The 11360-nt window shown below is 41.2% G+C and overlaps 1 protein-coding gene and 1 long non-coding RNA gene across 2 annotated transcripts in view; one reads left to right on the top strand and one right to left on the bottom strand.

Annotated features, from left to right (window-relative positions):
- LOC116688595 (uncharacterized) overlaps nt 1-9479 on the top strand; it is an 11837-nt gene extending 2358 nt beyond the window's left edge. The window contains exon 3 of the long non-coding RNA XR_004331811.1: nt 9347-9479. This is a non-coding gene — a long non-coding RNA (uncharacterized LOC116688595). The remainder of the gene's footprint in view (nt 1-9346) is intronic.
- The window catches only part of LOC116688592 (plasma membrane calcium-transporting ATPase 1-like), a 158283-nt gene that overhangs the window by 144979 nt on the left and 1944 nt on the right, over nt 1-11360 (bottom strand).

Below are 11360 nucleotides of genomic sequence, written 5' to 3'. Positions count from 1 at the left end.
CCCCGGGAACGCAAGCGTGCTATGTAATCTCACACACTGGGGCGGCATTATGCATCCTTTGCTTGCTTGTGTGTAAATAAGTAAACAAAGCCAGCATAACGGCACACCTTCATTGCGGCGCTGACGCAGAATCTCTGTGTGAAAGGGTCTGCAGAAAGACTCCAGAGTCTGAGTGGAACCGGGTCCTGCTGTTGGACTCAAGCGCAGCTTATTGACGTGTTCAAAGGCCATTTATGTTTTACAACATTTTGCGTTTCACATGAAGTAAAACAAACACGTCATCAATTTGTAATGTTTTCCAGGAAGCAGCGTTGGGCGACATGGTGATATACCCTGCGAGATTTTGCTATACATTCTGTATCTCTGCCTTAAATGTATTTAATTGTATTACAAACGATCTTACAAATCAATGAACAGGATCCATCTTTGGTGACATTGAATTTTGAAATAATTTATGTATCATTTAAATTTAAACAAAAGCAGCCATTTCTATTCTTAAATTGATTTCTCAGAAAATTTAGCTACTATATCACAATGTACATATATTGCGTTTTTCCATTAATAGTCACACGCACGCACGCACGCACGCAGCTTTTGATTCTCGGCATGTGGCAGCCAGAAGATGAATTTAGATTCAAAAGAAGACTGAGGCAGCAAAGAAAAAAAAAGAAAAGAATGCTGGCTAAACTACATAAACACAGCAGCTTTGTTCAGGACAGCCCCCCCCCCCCGCAAGTCTATCGCCAGCAATGATGACGCAGTGATTTGTGACGATTCTCTCCGACCAATCAGCAGTCTGCAGGTTTTCCCGTCACCTTCTGGTATCGCCCCAGCTCGCTTGGAGCCTCGACTGAGGTAGTACTAAAAAAAAGTACCCGTTAGCAGGTACTAGGGACTTTTTTCTTGTAAAAGGCGAGTAGAGTCGAGTTGAGTCGATCAGGTACCACGCAGTGGAAAAAACGCCATAATTATACTGAGATAAAATTCAATATAGTGTTATAAAGGACTTATCCTTATGCAAGTTAAACTTAGTTTGTGATGAAAGCTGAAAAAAGACCCACAGCCTTCTCGTTTGTTTAAGTCTTCTTGTTCTATGTGGACATGATTCACCACTTTAGGACCACGGGCATTCTTCTTCAGGTAAATCAAGTGTGTGCACACCTGTTTGCTATGAGATACCACGCCATCATTACCTGATAAGATCATAGACAAACTAACTTTCACGACGATATGCTCAGGAGTGATCACACAAACCAACATCTTTAAAGTGCAACATTAAATGCAGACAAACAAACAGAATATGATTTACTTGAAAATAGAACAGATTGAGGCTAAAAAGTTTCTGAAAAGTTAAGTTTGGACAGTGATGAAATAATGAACCATGTCTTAGTTCTGCAGGCCGATCTTTGAAAACCTTTCTGTGCTCTGATACACACTCAAACACACACACACACACACAGTCTCTCTCTCCCCCTCCTGCAGCACTGCTCTCTTTATTCTATCATCTTTATCAGTTGTTAACATGCTGCGGATGGATGCCAAGTAAGCTGCCAGCTTTACACACACACGCACACGCACACGTCAACTTCAGAATCTGCACCAACAGCGGTCTGAATTACACAGCTGCTCAGTCCTGGAGCTGAGTCAGTTTACTGCAGTCTGTTGAATACATAATATATTAAGTTGAACATGAAGGGACATTCAGACAGCGAGCAGGTGTTGTCCCTGCCTCCCTTTCTTCTAATTTAAACATGACGGCAGCAGACGTGCGACGAGGTCGCCGCCCTTTTGCTTCTCGCCACTTTTGTAAAAACGTGCAGCTATGAAACGCTGTCGAATGAGTTGATGCCAACGGTGTCGACAAACAACCGATACATTCCCCTTAACGAGCAGATCAAATCAACAAAAACTCAGATTAAAATCAGATTATACATTTTGAAATGCTATTGAACCACCTGGACCTGGATAGTAATTGTGCCATGTTACCTTTTCCTTCTAGTTTAACTTGCAGCCCACGCTTTGTGGCGACATAACGACATAAGTGAGCTCCAGCAGTCTGTCGCATATGGCACAAGTCGTTTGCAGAAGCCACAGTGGCAGAGATTTGTTGCCGCCCACTGAAAACACAGAACATTGACATCGCCAGGTGGCAAAGTGTTAAACTGGATTTATGGTTGGTGCGAGGGAGTCCCCATCAGAGAGTCTAATTTATACCTCAGTGTCAGATTTTAACTGGTGATCTCACAAGGTCTGCCTTGTTTCACTAAGGGACACTAGTCTGTGAGCAGTGAAAATGTCTCTGTTTGGTGTGTTTTAAGTACTGTATAACTTGCTGCCAGCCAGTTCTTGTGGTCGCAGCGTGGCACCTCCGTAGCTCAAACATGACGGCTACATGAACATGGGCCCGTAACACAGACGTAGAAATCCAGCTTTTACGCAAATATCAGCAACCTGAAGGGCTATCGGGGCTTATCAGCAGCTCAATCTGTGGAGAATGAATCTGAATAGCAGCTGATAAAACGCCTCATAGCAACTGTTGACGCACAACAACACTTAGAACCAACAGAGCGGCGTTCCGTCCCCCTCCATCAACATACTGTACATCGACAATTCCCAGAAACACTCCTTCCTTTCATGAACATATGATGAATGAATATAATAGCCACATACGGCATCATATTTTCTCTTTTGTATTCTTCTATGATCTGGATATCCCTTAAAGCCTTGTCGTCATGGTGAGTTCTATTTTCCTTATTCATTTGGGTTATTAGTTCTTATGATCTCAGTATGTTCATATTGCATCGCATGATTTTTGTTAAGGTTTTCGGGGAATTTTATGTTGTGTTTCTCTTCTCTAGTTATGGTGAAGGTATGTGATGATGGGGTGTGGGTGTGTGTGTGTGTGTGTTGTGGGGGGGGGGGGGGGGGGGCTATTACTTCCAAAGGCCAAGGGAACTTTATCAGGATGCATAGTATGCTGGATCCATAATAACTTGTCTTTTAAAATAAAAGCATGCCTGCTTTATGGGACTTTAACATTGGGGGGTGTATATTTATGACCTCTGTATTTTAAGGAAGAACATTTATTTATTTATTTATTTATTTACAGTACATTATTCATTCAAAAAGAAAATTGGTGTCCTTAAAAGGTTGGATTTTCCTAAATTTTCCTCTTTTTAATCAACTTTAGCAGGAGTTGATGAACTTTCTCCAGCCACTGTCGGCCCATTTTTCCTGTACTGACATTACAGAAGTCTCATTAGCATTTTGGATGCTACTTGTCGCAACTCAAATCTGCCCTCGCCTCTTATTGGGCGTGGCGGTATCTAGTGTCTCACGTTCATCTCAGTAAGCTGGCAAGAGTACACAACAGACAACGTCCGTGTAGGCTGCTTCAAAATAAAAGCACTTCCTGTGACGGTTCGCAGTAAAACTGAATTACTGGTAAACAAATGTGGTTGTGTACCTTTTCACATGTCAGCTGTGAAATCACATACAGCAAATAATGTAAATGGTGAGTTTTCATCACACTATAATTGGCCATTTGCTACCTAACAACGTCAATTTCTCATTCAAGTGCTTGTTTTAAATTGCAAACATTTTACAACAATGCCACACTTCAATACAACATAAGGTACTTGGAGTATTTTCCTTTTCTCCTACTTGCCTATTATGTGTTGGACTTATCTATTTTTATAGCTTTCCTTTGCATATCCATATACACTTTACAAAATATTATCAATAATCTATGATGTTATGTTATCTTTATCCACATAAAGAGGAGACCTTATTGATCCAGTCGTCAAACTAGAAGCCAAGTCAAACTTCCGGTGAAATTAACTCTAAAGTAGTGTAAAGCATTCCAATTCAGACAGTAATATAAGTAATTACTCTGAGATGACAGTAATCTATAATGTATTACATTTTGGAAGCAACTTACCTAACGCTACATTTAGGGATTGGTTAAGTGCTTCTTTCCTTCATTCTCTCTTTTTTCTTTCATGAATAAATAAAACATTCCACAGGGGCATATTTCAGCGGTTCTCCGTGTAAATTGGGGTGAACCCTTCCTGCCATCAGGGTTGTAAAATCATGACAGGCCAACAGCTCTGTTAAAACCACAACCACTGTGGCTCAGCTGAGCAGCGAGCTTCCATATCTTACATATATTTTGTTTGCAGAGGGGTTCCCACATTATCATTTACACCTTTCCATTAATCCTTCGCGCCACAAAACGTTAGGAAAGGGGGACAAAACTTATACAGGATGGAGGATTTTAATCAAGATTGCCGACATGCGGTTTTGCAATGATGTAAATGCAGAGCCATCTTATAGGTATCTCATCTCATACATTTTTCATATAATTTTTCTGTTTAACATTTATGGTTTGTGACTTCTGTAGTACTTGTTTCCTCTTTGTCCTTTCTGGACTAAGTTTACCGTTATGCACCAAAATTCTGATGACATATTTCAATGGGAAGATTTTCTGAAAACGTTTCTTTAAAATACGGCGGTGAGTAATAGGCAGCTTTCACTCACTATACACGTTTGTCATTTCAACTGTAATACAGTACAAGTTGCATTAAATATTGTCCCTTCAGGCTAATGATAAAAGCTGACAAAATGTCAAGGCCTAAACATTAAACAGGAGAGCAATGAAAAGATCTGAGTTTCTTCAAATAAAAACGCATATAGAAGAGAAAAAAAAAAAAAAAAAAAAAAAAAAAAAAAAAAAAAAAAAAAAAAAAAAAAAAAAACTTACGACAAGATATGGTACCATTATATTAATATGAACTGAAAAGCAGTCCAGTATGCTACACACCACCTCTTTTCATTCACACATTCCCTGCAAGTAGTTTAAGTAACAAACTGACACACAGTTCAGAGTTCAGCGTGTTCTCAGGCTGCGTCGATGTGTTCCAGGTGGTGTTCACTAAATCACTGACGTCACGGTAACACTATCTGCGGCCTCGTTATCAGATTATTCTGAGGTATGGTCTCTTCAAACCAACTTCCACCAAAAACCACATATTAGAGTTGGGCGGTATCCAAAGTCAAACCTCCTATTTCACCACAGTATCCAGTACTACCATGACTAATTAAAAATGATGACATAAGGCTGAGACGGGGTCCCCAAACTGTTGGCTTGTGCCTACAGTGTTCAGAAACTGAATACCACTGAAGGGGGGGGGAAGAATCACCAGACGCCTCCCGATACGACATCACAATACTTATGCCTCGATACGATATTATTGTAATTTTAAACACTACACTATTTTGCGATATACTGCAATTTGGAACCTAATTTTTCCCAAATTTCAAATAACGTCCCCAAAAAAGGAAATTTTGTCCACATCTGTTGTTTCATCTAAAAAAAAAAAAATACATTTCTCTGTTTGTTCTTAATACTTCAGTTGTATGGCTGCAAAATGGGATTGTCAAGCAGACAAACTGACCAACACACGTATAATAAAAGATTGATACTTGGCGCCTGTGTATCAACACAGTTTTGCCACTGAAAATATCACAATACTATGCTGTATCGATTTTCCCCCCCACCTCTAAGACTGAAACACCTCTCCCTTCTCATTAGGTCCGAACAGAAATGCTGCCAAGCTCCTCCACACGTGTGGTTGTCATGGGACGACAACCACACATAAGCATTTTTAGGCATTAAATAAATAATGTTTAATCCCTGTCTCCTACATAAGTGCATTCCATTTTTTATTCAATGACGGTACTGAAACCGATACCGTTGGTATTTTTAAGACCCTGCGGTGTACCGTATTATCGCCAAACCCTACCACATATGCATATGAAAGCGGTGGTAAGACCTAGATGTCCGTCTGATGCAATGGTACAATACGTAACCTGTACATATAATGTGAGCACTTCAGAACAGCAGAGTTAGAGTCACAGAAAGAGAGCTTTTATAGAGCCGCCAACATTTGACAATCACACAGGGAGATATCCATCGGCCAAGGGGAAACGCAGCGACCAGTTTCCTCAAAGACAATAGCTTCAGTCGCTCCCGATTCACTGCAACCACGCGTCACATCGCCTGGGGTTAGGGGTGTAACGGTGCCGTTCATACCCGGATTTATGAGCCACAGATTGGTGTGAGTTTAGTTTCTAAATTTGGTTTTTGTCTTGTTTGATCATAAAATACTTTGGATTTTATATTTGTCAAATACATTTAGTGTTCAATAACAATGATAGTGTATCACACCATTAGGGAGCAATTAGTTTACCAATAACTCTACAGGAGAACTACCTGGAGAGTGGCTAAGACGTAACAGAGGGGAGAGTGACACCTCGGATAACAGGGAGCCTTCATAAAGAATCGGACTGGCTGTAAAATAAATCAAATACTGAAGAGGCCTGAACCTCCTATGGGATGTTAAAAGGACAGACACACTGTGTCAGCATCTGTCACTTCCTCTGGTCATCAGAACTTTATGGCGTCTTTCCATTACATTTTTTTCCATTATTTTCGTAATGGAAAACTAAAAAAGGCGAGTAAAGTCAAGGCGAGTCGAGCAGGTTCCATGCAATGGAAAAGCGCCATTAGCAGCTCCAGACACAAACAGGACACTTATCTGTGGGCAGGTAAACCTCCCTCTGCCGAGAGGTTTATCACAGTGAAAGCTGTAATTAATACCAGGCATTATTTATTAGGATGATTTCAGCAGCATGTAATTAAATGTTGGACCACCAGTGGCTCCATCCATCTAAACTACCCATCAGCCTGTGCAGGGTGCCTTAGGCTGCACCCAATCCCAGCACATACTGAGGGTACACCTGGAGAGGTCACCAGTCTATCACAAAGCGGATATTTGTAGATTGTACAAAATTCCATATTCAAATAACAGAACAACCAAAGACAAGTCGCTAAAGGTAAATAAACACTGAGGCTTTGGCATTACCTGTAGCTTTACTACAAAATGGTACTCAACACTTCCTGTGGATTTTTCACCCTAAAAGCTAACCAATGGAAATGGAATGGAAAGCTGAAAGACAGCAGAGGAAACCCCCCCCCCCCCAGCACAAACCAGCACGATGCCGGTCTGGTTTTGGTTTCAAAGTGCATTCACCATGTCATTTATTCATTCATATGCTGACTTCAGGGGTTTTCCCTCACTGTTAAAAAGGTGCACTATGAGTTCCTGCGTGCTTTCAGTGTGATTTCATTTTTCCTGGTGGGGTTAGTGACAGTTAGTCAGTTATATGTAAACAGACTCTTCTTATATAGAGCTTTTCTAGTCTTAACGACTACTCAAAGCGTGGTTACACAGTACATTCACCATTCTCACACACATTCACACACTGCGGCCGAGGCTGCCGTACAAGGGGCCGCCTGCTCATCAGATAAACACACACATTTCCGCAGCATCGGGGGCTACTCAGGCTTCAGTGTCTTGCCCAAGGACACTTAGACACAGGACTGCAGGGCCAAGGATTGAACCACCAATCATTCCGTTTGGCAGGCGACCGCTCTACTACGGAGACACAGCTGCCCCAGTCATGACAGTTACAGGAAAATGGGGGGAGGGGCGAGCTAGCTCTGTTTTGTTTGAAATTGACTTGGTTTGTCAACAGAAGTGACCATGCAGGAACTCATAGTGCACCTTTAAGATGGAATTATGCTTCTAGGGGCTGTATGTAAGCAACCAGACAGGGTGCCATTAAGACACCATTCAGACAGATCGAGTTTAGTGAGTTTAGTGAGACAAAATTAGGAAACAAACCATTACATCCATGTAACAAATGTAAAAGAATTTGAACTTATCAATGTAAATGAACTGGATGAAAAGATGGGAACCAATAAGTGCCTTGAGGAGGAATTTAGTTACAAGATTACCTGGTCGTCAGCTTACGAGTTTATCATCAGCACAATTTCAGCTTTATAGCCACAACTGCAAATGACAATTATTTCCAAAAGCAATCAATATATAAATAGATAATAATAGTTGGTTTATAAAATGGCAGAAAATAGTGCAAATGACCAAAGTGATTTGTCCAACCAACTGACCAAGACTAAAAGAAGTTCACAGTGATATAAAACAAGAAAAGCAGCAAATCCTCGCTTTTGAAAAGCGAATGTTTGGCATATTGTCTCATGTCCTTCTGTAAGATCAATTAATCAAATAATCATTTCACCTCAAGTTATAGCGAATGTATGTCGCCTCGCCTGAAGTAAAGAACACCTCTGTTACGGCTAAAGAGCAGAGGTGCCGTTTCTCACAGCAATTGACATTATATGTAGTGTAGCTGTTGTTAAAGGAGAATTCCGGTCAATCGCAACACTTCAGCTCTGTTGTTTGTAAATGTGTAGTGCTGTCAGTAGAGAGACAAACCAAACCAATCGGTACTGCCTACACCGCGTTATCCTCCTGCTAGAGTTAGCACCCAACAGGCTTAAACAGGGCAAGTTTTAAAGGGGTGGTTCAGAATTTAAGATAAGACCTTGTTTCCAAGCCAGGGTGTTTTTTTTAAATCAGTGGAGACAGTTTAACACTTTTCATCCAGTCTTTTCAGGTGCAGAGTTCGCTGGTGCTAGGCTAGCGCAAATCAACAGTATCTGCTAGCCTCCCATTAAAAACAGTCTTACCCACTCCACAGTACACCAAAGGCAATTAAATTATAACGCCAGACTAACAATGTAAATGTCTGTTGATAGAATAATGTTAGAAATAAAACTACCCTTGCATCTCAATGATTGGACTATTTTCCCAGCAGCGGCGGAATTTTACTTTGCTCCGGTTAGCACCGTGCCGAAATGTAAACAGAGAAGTGCACTGCAGTCGGGACACCTAGCTAGCTAGCAGTAGCTTTGTACATTGTTACTGAAGCACTGGATTGGAAACAAAGGACTAGGAAACATGGTAATTCAGTGTGCATTGAGAAAGAAAGAAAACAGATGGGCACCACAAAGTTTCCACAAATCTCCATTGCAAGATCCAGATAGGAACCGCATGTGGCTTCTTGTTGCTAGCTTGGACATCGAGACACCGGCAGAGACTATACTCAAGTTGCGAATTTGTAGTGATCATTTCAGACCAGACAACTTTGAAAAACTCCGCAATCTAAAGAACCACAAGTCACAGGTGATAACTTTGTGTGAGCTACTCTAGCTAAAAAAGTTAGCCCCTTTCATACAGTTAGCCTAGCTGCTACTGACAGATTGAGACTGACAACATTAGTAGAGATAACAGTTGCGGTTACACAACAGTTACAGTTCAATGCATTGTGGAGAGTGACAATAGCTAACGGTATAGCTACACCCCTGGTAGATATAGTACTATATCTTGTTGACTCATTTGTGCAATGTACTCTGCTTCTGTAGCAAAAAGCGACAGGTAAATAAACTTGTGTGACTGTCATGTGAATCGGCTTTCTCGGTTGCCTAGGTAATATCACTCCGCCGCTGCTGTGGCCTGTGCTACCAACTACAGGGAACAAAGTATAACTATCGCAATGCAAGGGTTGTTTTATTTCTAACATTATTCTATCAACAGACATTTACATCGATAGTCTGGCGTTATAATTCATTTGCCTTTGGTGTACCGTTGAGTGGGTAAGACTGTTTTTAGTGGCAGGCTAGCAGATACTGTTGACTTGTGCTAGCCTAGCATCAGCAAACTCTGCAACTGGAAGGACTGGATGAAATTACAAGGCTCATTACAAGTGCCCCCCCCCCCCCCCCCCCCCCCCCATGGGCAGTGATTTCTTCTGAGTGAACACAGGGAATCTGACTGCTGTAGATGTGAAAGTAATGCTAATTCAGCTGTGTTTAGTTCCTGTGTTGAGACAGCAGTTAGAGAGCTTAGGGACCATCTACAAACTACAACACAGAAAAGAGATGAAACAAAAATATGTATGTATAATAATTTATACTGTTTATTGATCCCCAGTGGGGAAAATACAATTTACACTCTGTTAGTAATCACTACACACAGGCCTGAAATACACACACGCTCAGGATCTAATCATTAACAAATAGAGAGATTTCAGAGTGAGTGTATCAATTATATGTATCAAATTATTTGTATTAATGGTTAAATAAGGTGAAAATACGTCTGAAGTGCTTTTGTGTGTTGTAGTTTGTAGACGGTCCCTAAGCTCTCCAACTGCCTCTTAACACTGGAACTAAACAGCTGAATTAACACAACTTTCATGCATTTCTTTCACATCGACAGCAGTCAGATCCACTGTGTTCCCTCAGAACGAATCACTTCACATGGGTAAGCTTTTTTAATGACATTTTGAACATGTTAAGAGGCTAAAAACACGTTAAAACTTGCCCTGTTTAAGCCTGTTGGCTGCTAACTTTAGCAGGAGGATAACACAGTGTAGGCAGCACTGATTGGTTTCATTTTTTTCCTCTACTGACAGCACTCCAAATATACAAACAACAGAGCTATGTGTTGGAATGGACCGGAATTCTCCTTTAAAAAGGCGTTATCCATTTACCAATAACATCACATGACAAGATAGACCAGGATCTGTGGCAGACCACCTCAGCTGAAACATTTCATTGGTGAAACCCTGTCGTCATCACATGTGCACATTCCCGTGAGGAAACACAGAATCTCACACATTTTAGATTTTATTTACCCCCCCCCCCTCTAAATTTACCTGATGAATGTCTGGGGTCCAAAAACTTTGAGTTTTTGATTTACTGCACCTGTCAAAGAGTCACTGAGGTGTGCACAGCCTCTGTTGGAATTATTTTGTGTTGTTATGTGGATCGGTCAGGCTTCATCTTCCATACTGATCCAGTAGCCTGCATCAGATCACTGCATCACTAAATACCTGCTTTTTAAATTAAACACGTTTTGGTAGCTAATGACAGACCAGGTGTCTCGCACCTGGTTAAATGTAATTCATTAATCAGCGAAAACAAGCACATTTGATCAAAATCAAAAGGATTTTTGTCCTTTGGCTTCCAGTAAACAACAAGAGTCTCTGCACCATGGCTCCCTTCCAAAAAATCCCATACAATTCAACCGATTTCTAAAAAACAGACATCAAAGTTTTCCTTGCAAGTCATTTTCTTTGCAAAGAGCTTCTCTGTTTGGTGAATTAGCAGCAGAGGAAAACAGAAGGTGCAATGCCCTCGTTTGGAGGTCACAAGCTGAGGAGTCACCATGAGCCAAGACACGGGATCCCCCCTCCTTTCTAACGCAATAAGGCAGGACACACCCAGAAAGAGAGGGGCGGAGGGGGGAGAACGAGATGGATGAAATGAGAGGAGGGAAAAAAGAACAGAGCTGCTACTGGTGCTCACCCGCCCATCTTTGCAGATGACGTAGACGGTTCTTCGCGAGCCGTTAATTAAAATAAACCGAGCTCGGTAA

Source organism: Etheostoma spectabile, chromosome 4 (assembly GCF_008692095.1).
Source record: "Etheostoma spectabile isolate EspeVRDwgs_2016 chromosome 4, UIUC_Espe_1.0, whole genome shotgun sequence".
In the NCBI taxonomy this organism is placed as follows: domain Eukaryota; kingdom Metazoa; phylum Chordata; class Actinopteri; order Perciformes; family Percidae; genus Etheostoma; species Etheostoma spectabile.
This window is presented reverse-complemented; position numbering and strand designations above follow the sequence as displayed.